General features: G+C 42.8%; 1 protein-coding gene across 5 annotated transcripts in view; it reads right to left on the reverse strand.

Annotated features, from left to right (window-relative positions):
* dpp6a (dipeptidyl-peptidase 6a) overlaps positions 1-13,359 on the reverse strand; it is a 1,522,610-nt gene that overhangs the window by 513,142 nt on the left and 996,109 nt on the right. The window lies entirely within an intron of this gene.

A 13,359-nucleotide genomic window follows, 5' to 3' on the forward strand; every position in this document is an offset into this window, starting at 1 on the left:
TAACTGAATAAAAATAATCTATTCCTCATTCAGAGAGCAACAGCACCCTACTCTATCACACTAAGCTTCACTGATTTACTTTCAGATACTGAGTAGTATTTTATTTTTCTAGATCAGTGATTTTTGTTTGGAGTACAATGGAGCACAGAAATAAAAGCCTGCCTCTTCCTCAAGTGGCTGTCTTTGCTCTGCATCTTTGGAAAGAATGAAAACATACCATCACATGTAAGAATATCATTAATATCTAAAGGCTAAAGATCAGTAGGGATACCAGTGCTGAAGACTGTGGTAGGGTTCTCTGTTTATCTGTTTCAGTTGTTATCGAGTATAAGCAATTCGCCTCCGATTCAGAAAGGCAGTGGTTTCAATTCCCACTCTAGAGATTTGAGCGCCAAAATCTATGCAATGCACTTCTGCTCTGTTGAAAGTAAAGAATTGTTTCTTCCCTGAAGCGTATGGGAAAAGTTATTCAGGAAAAGCAGGGAGAGAACATTGGGTATTCTAGTCGATACTTACCCCTCAACCCTATGTGTGCGAATCCACCAGTCCACTGGAGGCTGGAGTCCAATGACGGCCTGCCCTGGAGATAGAGGACTGGGCATGTGTAGGGGTGCAAGGGAGCAATGGGGTTTGCTTAGCTGTTCCTGGGGTATGTTTTGTTTTGTTGTGTTCTGTGTTGCTCTGCCAGACATGGTGGTCATGCTATGTTGACACCAGAATCTGCCAACATTCACGGGCTGGCCCCAGTAAATCCCTGAGTGTGTTGATTGTTTAGTTAGTGCAAACAATGCATTTCACTGTATGTCTCAACGTGGATATGATGAATAAATCTGAATCTGAAACAACCAGCATCACTAATGTTGATTGAAATTCTGATTATAGGTTCTCACTGCATCGAAAATGAAGAAATAAGGCAATAAAACCAAGAAAAACATGAGGTTTTTCTCACATGGATTATTTTGGCTTGGCTTATTATTTTTGAATATATTCAATCTATTATATACAGCGAAGAGCCTCCATTCAAATTCTTCACTTCTCCTCCATCAGCTAATCTTGTTTTGAGATCTGCATACTCCTTGATCTTTTGCCTGGATTTGAAAACCCCCACCACTGTGTATTTTTTTCTCTATCCACCCACTGGGAGTACAGATAGCAGACACTGTGGAAGGTTGATAACTCTGACAAACTTCTTTAGATGTACAGTGGACAGTATTGTGCCTGGTTGTATCACAGCCTGGTATGGAACCATCAGTTGCTCAGGAATGGAAAAGTCTACAGAAAGTGCTCAGTTCTCCACGTGCAAAGTGCTCCCCACCATTGACCATGTATATTAGGATCACTGCTACAAGAAAGCAGAACCCACCAGGGCAAGTGGTTCAGAAACCTTAGGTCACACACCACCAGATTCAGGAACAATTATTACCCTACAACTATCGGGCTCCTGAACTGATGTGGATAACTTCACTCGCCTCAACACTGAACTGATGCCCCTAGCTACAAACTCACTTTCAAGGGCTCTACAGTTCATGTTCTCAGTATTACACCCTATCCTCATTATCTGCGTCTTCAGACTATGCAGATTCACAGTTATGCGAGGAACCTATTTCTACCAACATCACCATATATGTGTCCAAAACTCAGTTATGCGAGGAGCACTGCTTTCCTGCCAATACAAGTCACGTGCACACACCTCACAGTCTCACTGTTGGGATGAGAAGCACCACTTTCCCACCAATACAAGTCAGGTGCATGCACCTCACAGTCTCACTCACGCCAGTCTCACATTGGTTTTGGCAAGGTGTGGATGTATGATCTTGCGCTCTTAAACTTTTGTTGGTTTTACCTACAGTCCAGTGATTTTGTGCTTGAAATATTTAACTATGCCTCCTAAGCATCCGATGTTATGTCCTGGGCCATCAGCTGAGCGGCAGAGAACTGCTTTAACACTTGAAAAAAAGTTGGAAATTATAAACAGCGAGGCATCAGGTGAAGGTAACACAGCTCTGGGACGCTACTGCCGGGAACAGAATCTTGCCTTTTAAGTGTTTTTGTTGCTTGACAATGCGCCAGCTCATCCTAAACATTTGGACAGCATTCATCCTAACATAACAGTGCATTTCCTGCCGCCTAACACAACATCGCTGATTCAACCACTCGACCAAGGTGTGATCCACATTCAAGGCGTATTTTTTTTATATGGCAAACTATCTCTCAGATGCTGCAAGCAACAGATGATTTTGAAAATCCTGGGAGTTTACCAATGGTGAGGGAATGGTGGAAGTTGGAACACTTGCACAAATGGCGATGGACATGGACCCAAGCTTAGAACGGAGTCAGCATTTCAGTCATTCCCTGCCATCAACCCTTCTTCCCTACAAGCAAATTCATGCTGAAAAACAAAATGCTGCCAAGCAAACAACCTTCACCACTTTCTTCAAACCGGTGCCAGCAGTTCTAAGAGTTCTGTGAGTCTTCCTTCACCCCTTGCTGTGCTTGATATGATCCTGATGACCACAACCATCCATGCACCTTATCCACGTAAAGCTGCCCGACACCACCACAACCACTCATCTCCCAGAGCGAACACACCTGCCACTGTTGGTGAGTGCTGTACACCTTAGTATGTTAACTTTCTATGATTTATCACATTGAATATTTCCTTAAATTGATGAAATATAATACGAATGTTGCCTTGTGGTACTGCTTTTGTGTCGTATTGGTATGAAAATGTGAATAAATTACAGATAAAACATATTTAGGAAGCCCTCCAGAACGCATCCCTGTTTTCTCCATTTAAATAATTATTCATATTATGCATCGACTGCGAGGAACGTATCCCCCACATATAAAGAGGATCAGGTGTACTTTATATTTATTTGTAAAATTTGTCTTCTTTTGCACATTGGTTGTTCGACAGACTTTTAGTTTTTCATAAATCTGATTGTATTTATTTTCTGTAAATGCCTTCAAGAAAATGAATCTCATGTTGACATACACGTCCTTTGATAACAAATTTACTTTGACTTCATACCGGATATTGACAAAAGATGCAAGTGTCTGAGAAAACAATGCTTCCTCTGGTTTTCTTAAAGAATTCCTCTCAGTGACCCATACACCATTTACCCTGATACTTTATTTATAGCACCTTGCAACATGTAAGTTGGCTGTTAGATTTACAACGTTACAGCAGTAACTGCTTTTCAAAAGCACTTAGATTAAGTTAAAGTATATTTGAAAGTTCTTAGGTCACACGAACGCTGGTCTTTGTTTCAGGATTTCAGAAGGTTTCTATCCATATCACTTCCCCACACCCACGAAAGGAACTTTAAAATGGTACTCCCGCACAAAGAAATTCCCTCAGAGCATCTTATACTATTCATCTGAGACCATGACTTTGTGGTGTCCATAAGACATAGGCCATAAACCATTCAGCCCATCAAGTATATGCTACCATTCTATCAGGGCTGATTTTTTTTTATTTAGAGATAGAGTGGGGAGTAGGCCCTTCCAGCCCTTTGAGCTGCGCTGCCTAGCAAACCCCGATTTAACCCTAGCCTAATTATGGGACAATTTACAGTGACCAATTAACCTATTAACAGGTATGCCGTTGGACTGTGGGAAGAAACTGGAGTACCTGGAGAAAACCTATGTGTTCCAGAATGAGGGCGTGCAAACTCATTACAGAGGATGCCAGGACTGAATTGCAAGCTCCGACTCCCCAAGTTGCATCACTGTGTGTTCTATGATTGCATTCTTCAGCGCAGAGGACCGTGCTCCTACCATCTCTCTTACCTGCTTTTCATGCTTGAAAAATCGGGTTTATTATCACCGGCACGCGACATGAAATTTGTTAACTTAGCAGCAGCAGTTCAATGGGATACATAATCTAGCAGAGAGAAATAATAATAATAATAAAGTAATAATAATAAATAAACAAGTAAATCAATTAGGTATATTGAATAGATTTTTAAAAACATGCAAAAACAAAAATACTGTTTATTAAAAAAAAAAGTGAGGTAGTGTCCAAAGATTTAATGTCCATTTTGGAATCAGTTGGCCGAGGAGAAGAAGCTGTTCCTGAATTGTTGAATATTGGGTAAAGTGCCTTTTTCTATGCTGTATGGCCACAGCAGCACAAACAGGATCCCAGGATTCATATGCAGAGGCCTTAAATATCAAAGCAGGAAGCTTTTTAAAAAAAGAGATAGTAACAGACCCTTCCTTCCCGACAAGCCCGTGCCATCCAATTACACTCGTGTGACAAATTTTTGTCTTTTTGATATATAGTTTTTAAAAATTAAGTCGCATTTCTTTATTTTCCTGTAAACCCTTGCAAGAAATTGAATCTTAAGGTAGTATATGGTAGCATATATACCCAATGGCCACTTTATTAGATACACCCATACACCTACTCGTTAATGCAAATATCTAATCAGCTAATCATGTAGCAGCAACTCACTGCATTAAAGATGCAGACATGGTCAAGAGGTTCAGTTGTTGTTCAGACCAAACATCAGAATGGGGAAGAAATGTGATCTAAGTGACTTTGACCATGGAATGATTGCTGATGCCAGAGGGCTGGTTTGCGCGTCTCTGAAACTGCTGATCTCCTGGGATTTTCACACACAACGTTCTGTAGAGCTTACAGAGAACGGTGCAAGACACAGTGAGCAGCAGTTCTGTGGGTGAAAATGCCTTGCTAATGAGTGAAGACAGGGAAGGTCTGCCACACTCGTTCAAGCTGACAGGAAGGTGACAGTAACTCGAATAATCACACTTTACAACAGTGGTGTGCAGAACATCACCTCTGAACTCACCACACTTCAAACCTTGAAGTGGCTGGGCCACAGCAGAAGACCGCATAAAAACTCAGTGGACAGACCTCATTAAGTGACCAGAGTGTGCACTCTTAGATAATAAATTTACTTTGGTTTTGAACCCATGTGAGAGGAAACCAAAGCTCCCAGAGGAAACCCACATGTCATGGAGAGAACGTAAAATCTCCTTCCAGACAGCGGCAGAATTGAACCTGGGTCACTGGCGCTATAATAATACTACGCTAACCACTATGCTACGTGCCAACTCTTATGCTGGACAGTGCAGAACTTGTGTGACTGCACGACAGGAACACTGACCACCTCATTCAAGGAAGAAACGTGAAAAGCGAGGTAATGGCAAAGGTTTACGTGAATATTTCCAGGGATTAGAAATGCCAGCTGCAAGAAGATGGTATTGTTCTCTTTGGTGCAAAGTAGATCTGAACTGCTTCAGGCAGGGTAAATATAGGGAAGTTGCTGCCATTACATGTACTGTGGCTCATATTTTTTAAAAACTGCAAAATAATCTAGAGGGAAGTGAGCAAATGTTTTTAAGCGGAGACTAGCAACGATCTGAGATCAACCACTGGTGACGGAAGTGACATCACAGTGCCAGAGATCACCAACTGGGGTTCAATTTCCGCCACTGTCTATAAAGAAATTTTATGTTCTCCCTGTGAGCACATCAGTTTCCTCCAGCTGCCCTGGTTTCCTCTCACTGTACAAAGGCACAGGATTAGTGAGTTGTGGCAACACTCACAGGCTGCCCAGCATAATCCTCACTGGTTTGATTTGACAAACACAATATTTTGATAACATTTGATCTTCAAGCAGAATCAGTGAGCACTTTCAACTGGAAATTGGTGGTGGTATTGGATTATTATTGTCACGTGTACCAAGATACAGTGAAAAGCTCGCCTGGCAAAATGCTCGTAGAGATCAAATCATTACACAGTGCATTGAGGTAGAGCAAGGTAGAAAATAACAATGCAGAATAAAGTGTAAAAGCTGCAGAGAAAGTGCGGTATATGTAAACAATAAAGTGCAAGATCGTGATCAGGTACTGTAGATTGTGAGGGCAAGAGTCCATCTCATCATACAAGAAGTTTGTTCAGGACTTTAATAACAGTGTCCTTGAACCTGGTGGTACAAGCTTTCAGGGCTTTTCTATCTGCTGCCCGATGGAAGAGGGGAGGAGAATGTCTGGGGTGGATGTGGTCTCTGATTATGCTGGCTGCTTTTCAGAGGCAGTGAGAATTACAGACAGAGGATGGGTGCCTGCCGGAATTTAATTTTCAGGGCAAAAAGAAAGAGCAGAGGAAAGTGACAAGGGAAAGAGATCAGGACCAGCACAAAGCTGATAGGCTGACTGGGCTCCTTTTGGGTAAAACTTTGATACCCTTGATCTCACCCTTCATTATGCTCACAATTTCCATCCCTGACAACTTCCTCAATACCTCTCCATTTCAGCAATCCAGAATTTGAGCCCAGCTCCTTTGTGAGGACCAAGATGTCCACCTGAGCTAGTCTAGTTTGCCTGCATTAGGCCCATATCCCTCAAACATTACCAAAGATTGCTATTCAGCTACCCTACCCACCTCCCCTGGCAGCTTGTTCTATACACACACCACTCTCTGCATGAAAAAGATACCCCTCAGGTTCCTTTTAAATCTTTTCCCTCTCGCCTCAACAGAGGCTGCCTAGAATTTGAATTTCTTTCTCTGGGTAAAGAATGTACACATTTACCCAAGCTATGCCTCTCAGGATTTTACACTGTTCAGTGTTAAAGGTTTATTGGAATGTGGGGAGAGCGATCAGGGAGGAAATGGTTGTTTAGTTTTTTAAGGGTGACGGGACTGGAAAGACGACTTTAGGCAGTCAAGTGAATGGACAATGAGGGACAGTAAATCCTGAAGATGGCAGTAATGCAACAGTGTGGATGCCAACTGCTGTAAAATCTCAAGGAAGAAGAAGAAGAAGATTTTACACACATCTGAACTGTCACCTCTCTGGCTCCATGCTCCAAGGACGAAAGCCTTAGCCTGCGTAACCTCCCCCTTTAGCTCTGACTGTAGGGTCCAGGCAACGTTCTCATAATTTTCCTCTGCAGTTTTTCCAGCTTAATGGCATTTTTCCCTATGACAGGGTGACCAAAACCGTACACCATATCCCAGGTGTAGTCTCACCATCATCTTGCACAACTGCATTCAATGTCCCGGCTGAAGACCAGCGTGCCACACACCACCTTCATCACCCTGTCTATGTGTGACAAGTCATTTCCATTTCAGTTGCTTTCTGCTCTGGGAAAGCTCTCCTGTAGTATTCTCTCATACTCGTGCTTTGAGATTTCTATTACCAGTATGGTGCCAAAGGACTAGAGAGACTATTGTTTGTTTAAAAAGAGAAGGAGAGATAGTTTATTGTTTATTGCTATTGTTGCTGGAGACATTACTGGAAGCCATTATCAATCTGTAATAATAAAAACCTTTACTTGGAAAGGTCCAGTCAGAATGGATCCATTAAGGGGAGATAGTGCGTTACTAACTTGATTTAAAATTTTAACAAATATGGTGGAGTGTGATGTAGTGTACATGGATTTTAGCAATGCTTTTATCAAGGTCCCACTGGCAGGCCAGATAAAAAACTTAAATTATCATGGGATCCTCATAAGAGGAGCATATTGGATCCAAAATCGGTCCGTTAGCAAGGCGCAGGGGATGATATTTAATGGATGTTTTGTGACTGTAAGACTGTTATTCATGAGGTTTCACAGGGCTCTCTACCGAGTCTTTTTGCAATAATCCATTAATGGTTTAGTCATAAATGTAGGGGGAATGATACACAAGATGGTAGATTAAACAAAATTGTTTGGGGTGAATGTGTGTAGTTTTCAACGATATGAAGATATTGGTGGACAAAAAAGTGGCAAGTAGAATTAAAGTTCAAATTTAATTGTCGTTCAACTATACATGAATATAGCCAAATAAAATAAAATAATTTCACAATTTTATGATTTCATAAAAATATACAGTACTTTCACTAACAGAAGAAATAATACAGCCCAAGTCCCTGAGTGGCATGACTGTAGATTGATGATAAGGCATCTGGTCCAGCTTCTTCTGCCACCGAGCCAACCCCGGAGGGCAGCACCAAGCCAACACCAGACAGGAGCACCAGGTGAACATTGTAGGGTAGTACCAACAGGAGGGGCCAGCCTCTCCCACACCACCTCAGAGTCTCCTCTCCTGGTCATCTGCAACAGGCAAGCCCCATGGCATGGGCCTAGTCCTCACCACCACTGAGGCAATGCAGTTCCAGCCGTCAGTCTCATCAATCAACCAGTGAACTGGACTTGCAGTATTCTACATTATCAATGTCCAACAGGATCTTGTGATCCCGATAAAACGTCCAGGACAATTGCTTGCTCCATTTGTTGGACTGCACACCTTATTAGCACAACTGCAGGCAACAATAATAAAAAGGTACACTACAAGTCCAGCTCCATTGCTATCGAGCAACTTGCTGATTGGTTAGTCTTGCAGTACTTGATGTTTTTAGCATCCAGCAATAATTTCTGATCATAAAAGAGGTGTACAATACAAACAAATGCACTCTGACTGGGCCCGGAGGGGCTGCTCCATCCAAACACTCTACCAAATTCCCATGCCTAGGTCTATATCACAGCTTTAATTGAAAAAATGAGATATATTGTAGACCTGGAGTCAGAGAGTTGCACAGCCCAGAATGAGGCTCACACAACAGATGCTGAAAATCTTGAGCAACAAGTACAAAATGCTGGAGGATCTCAGCAGGTCAGTCAGCACCTATGGAGGGGAATAAATAGTTAATGTTTCAGGCTGAAACCCTTCATTAGGACAGCTGAGTTTCTCTAACATTTTGTGTGTGTTACACAGAAACTGGCCTGCCATATACACAATGACCTTCTTGCCTATCTACACTTATCGCATGTGTCAATATGTGGACCATATCCTGCTGGACCTTTCCCATTGAAGTGTCTGTCCTAAAATCTCGTAAACAAACCAATTGTATCTGACTCCAGCACTTCCACTGGAGCGGAGTTCCTGATAATAAACATGTTGTGTTAAAGTGTGCCCTTAAAATACCATTTGACACTTCCAAACAACACACACAAAACGCTGGTGGAACGCAGCAGGCCAGGAAGCATCAATAAGGAGAAGCACTGTCGATGTTTCGGGCCGAGACCCTACGTATTTGACACTTCCATCCATTTTAAATCTATGCCCTGCTGAAAGATAACAATGAAACTGCAAAATAATAAATGGCAGCAAGTTGAGTTGCTTGGAGGAACAACTCAGACCCTTAACAGTGGCAGCACAGGTCAAAAGGGGGGTTAAAAAGGCACATGAGATGCTTCCCATTATTAGATGAAGCAGAACATGCAAAAGCAGGGAGGTTAACAAAAACCCGTATCAGGATAGAGCCTGATACAGGAGGAATATAATGCAATGCTGTAGTAGGACAGATGGTCAGAAGCTTGGTCAAAAGGCTGCTTTAGGCAGTGACAGAAAAGAACAAGGTAGGTGGGCACAGGTTGAGGAGGGAAACCTAGAGCTTTAGATCTCGGCAGCTAAAAGCAGAACTGACAGCGGTGGAGTAATCGAAAGTGGGGAGGAAGAGGGGACCGAGTGTAGTGTATCTAAGTTTGCTGATGATACTAAACTGAGTGGAAAAGCAAATTGTGAAGAAGATGCAGAGCGTCTCCAGAGAGATATAGATAGGTTAAGTGAGTGGACAAGGGTCTGACAGATGGAGTACAATGTTGGTAGATGTGAGGTCATCCACTCTGGAAGGAAAAATAAAAGAGCAGATTATTACTTAAACGGTAAAAACATTGCAGCATGCTGTTGTGTAGAGGGATTTGGGAGTGCTTGCACATGAGTCACAAAAGGTTGGTTTGCAGGTGCAGCAGGTTATCGAGAAGGCAAATGGAATGTTGGCCTTCATTGCTAGAGGGATTGAATTCAAGAGCAGGGAGGTCATGCTGCAACTATACAGGGTACCGGTGAGGCCGCACCTGGAGTACTGTGTGCAGTTCTGGTCTCCGTACTTGAGGAAGGATATACTGGCTTTGGAGGCAGTGCAGAGGAGGTTCACCAGGTTGATTCCAGAGATGCAGTGGTTAGACTATGAGGAGAAATTGAGTCGACTGGGACTGTACTCCCTGAAATTCAGAACAAGAGATCTTATAGAAACATATAAAATTATGAAAGGGATAGATAAGACAGAGGCAGCAAAGTTGTTTCCACCGGTAGGTGAGACTAGAACTAGGGAACATAGCCTCAAGATTTGGGGGAGTAAATATAGGCTGAGATGAGGAGGAACTGCTTTTCCCAGAGAGTGGTGAATCTGTGGAATTCTCTGCCCAATGAAGCTACCTCAGTAAATATATTTAAGACAAGGTTGGATAGATTTTTTTATCGTAGGAGAATTAAGGGTTATGGGGAAAAGGCAGGTAGGTGGAGATGAGTCCATGGCCAGATCAGCCATGATCTTATTGAATGGCAGAGCAAGCTCGACAGACCAGGTGGTCTACTCCTTCTCCTATTTCTTATGTTCTCATGTTCTTATGTATGAACAAATGGACAGAACTGGACGAACAGATGGAGATTCTAAATGTCATCATTGACAATATGGTGGGGTCTGCCAGCACCAAGATAGAAACACTTTTCAGGATTTAAATTGTCAATTATTGAATTTCTTTTGGGCATCTTGTGCCACAGCTGGAAGAGCCACTCCCCTCGGCACCAGAGACTTGTGTTCAATGCTGATCTCAGAGACTCCTTCAGTAGAGTTTGCACATTCTTCTTGTGACTGAGTGGGTTTCCTCCGGATGCTCCAGTTTCAGAGATCACAGAATACAGAACAGTGCCGCACAGTGCAGGCCCTTCGGCCCACAATGTTCAGTCTGTGCAGTTTTGGTCCCCTCATCTGAGGAAAGACATTCTTGCCATAGAGGGAGTACAGAGAAGGTTCGCCAGATTGATTCCTGGGATGGCAGGACTTTCATATGAAGAAAGACTGGATCAACTGGGCTTATATTCACTGGAATTTAGAAGATTGAGGGGGGATCTTATTGAAACGTATAAAATTCTAAAGGGATTGGACTGGCTAGATGCAGGAAGATTGTTCCCAATGTTGGGGAAGTCCAGAACGAGGGGTCACAGTTTAAGGATAATGGGGAAGCCTTTTAGGACCGAGATGAGGAAAAACTTCTTCACACAGAGAGTGGTGAATCTGAGGAAATAGTTGAGGCCGGTTCATTGGCTATATTTAAGAGGAAGTTAGATATGGCCCTTGTGGCTAAAGGGATCGGGGGTATGGAGAGAAGGCAGGTACAGGGTTCTGAGTTAGATGATCAGCCATGATCATACTGAACGGCGGTGTAGGCTCAAAGGGCTAAATGGCCTACTCCTGCACCTATTTTCTATGTTCTGGCAACCTCTTTCAAGTTCAATCTACCACTTTTCTCCCTTATAGCCCTCCATTTTTCTTGCATCCATATGCCTCTCTTTGAGTCTGTTAAATATCCCTAATGCATCTGCCTGTATCACCATTCTTGGAGGCACGTTCAACCACTCTGTGCAAAAAGACTACTTTGCTCCAATCACCTTAGAATTACCGGTATGCCCCCTCATACAAATTATTTCTGCCCTAGGGAAAAAAAGGCGCTGGCTGTCCACATTATCAATGCGTCTTATCATCTTATATGCCTCTGTCAGGTCACTTCTAATCCTCCGCTCCAAAGAGAAAAGCCCTATTTCGCTTAACCTTTCCTCATAAGACATGCTCTCCAAACCAGGCACCATCCTGGTGAATCCTCTCTGCACCTTCTCCAAAGCTTCCTTTAATGAGGCGACCAGAACTGAAGACGATATTCAGACCTGCCAGTTGGGAGGTTAATTGAATTACGCCTGGGGTGTAGTTGAGTGGTGAAACTCATGGCAGTGGAGGGGCTGGGAGCCGTGAGCTGATGAGGATGCGGGGAGAATTTAAAAAGAAGAGGTTAGTGCAGCACTTGTGTTTAATGGTCAACTTGGACTCACTGCACTGAGGGGCCCTTTTCCCGGTTGCACGTCTCCAAAACTCTGTCTGGAACCTAGACTCAAACAAAGCAGCCTCGGCTGATTTTTGCTCGTGGCACGAGCATATGAGGCAGCTGCTGAGGTTAGAAGTGGGAGTGACTGCATTGGTAGCCTGCGTATGAAATCACAAGCCACCTGAACAGAAATGAAGCTGTTAATTTCATGATCGCCATGATGAGGAATGTCACAAAACATTTTAATTAGCCGGTACAGCAAGTTTGCTTATAATTTTGATATAAATTGCCTATTTTATTGTTTAAATTCTTGTTTATGTAGAATTCCTAACAATCATTTGGTTCTCACGCTTCACCACCACTACACTATACACGACTAGCCGTTTGAAAACTTCCGCAAAATAATTGGCACACAACCCCGTGCTGCTAAAGAAGGAACAAGAAGTCTTCTGTGCCTTCAAAATTGTCTGTTTTAGCTCATTGCTTTATCTCAGGGCTATTAGTGATGAATTTAATTATTGATTCTGCAACATAAAGGCACTGTGCAAAGGTCAATAGGGCCTGAGGTTGGCTCGCACTGAGAATTCATCTACTGCAATCCAATCAAGCTAGTTTACAAAGATGCTTCCTGGTCTCTGTTCATTTCTCCTAGCCATTCAACCCATTGAATCTGTGACAGGCCCTTTCAATTTCTACAGATGTACAGTGGGGAGCATTTGGACCGGTTGTATCACCTAGTTCGGGGACTCTGAAGCACAAGATGAACAGAGGCTGCAGAGCTTTGTAGACTCAGCCAGATCCATCATGGCCGCACATGAGGCCACCATCGAGAGCATCTTCAAAAGGCGGTGCCTCAAAAAACCAGCACCACTCGACAGTCATGGCAAGTCGGTATGTTCCTTCAGGGAGGAGATACAAGGGCCTGAAGACTCATACTTAGTGTTTTAGGAACAGCTTCTACCCTTCCACCATCTGATTTCTGAATGATCAATTATATTCCTCATTTCCCTCATTTATTTATTATTGTAACTTATAGTAATTTTTTTTTATGTGTTACATTTTACTACTACCACACTACTATTTTTACAAGTCATTGATATAAACCTGATTCTGAAGAGTTGGCCACCATTATTATTGCCCCATATACCTGCATGTTTCTGCCATAGCGCCACTACAGTCTAACTCACATCTCCTTGTTCTCAGCTGTGCATGCAAGCACAGCATCTGAAGAACTTCAATGCAGTTAGTTGAATAGCTGACATCAAATAAAGTATTTGTGTAAGGCACCATCGTTTAAAATTATGAGGAGTGGAAATAAATATGTAGGATATTTTCAAGGAGTGATGTCTCAAAAAAGTGGTGTACATCGTTAAGGACCTCCATCACCCAGGTTATGCCTTGTTCTCATTGCTACCTTCAGGTGGGAGGTACAGAAGCCTGAAAGCACACACTCAGTGATTCAGG

Source organism: Hemitrygon akajei, chromosome 8, assembly GCF_048418815.1.
Source record: "Hemitrygon akajei chromosome 8, sHemAka1.3, whole genome shotgun sequence".
Taxonomy (NCBI): Eukaryota; Metazoa; Chordata; class Chondrichthyes; order Myliobatiformes; family Dasyatidae; genus Hemitrygon; species Hemitrygon akajei.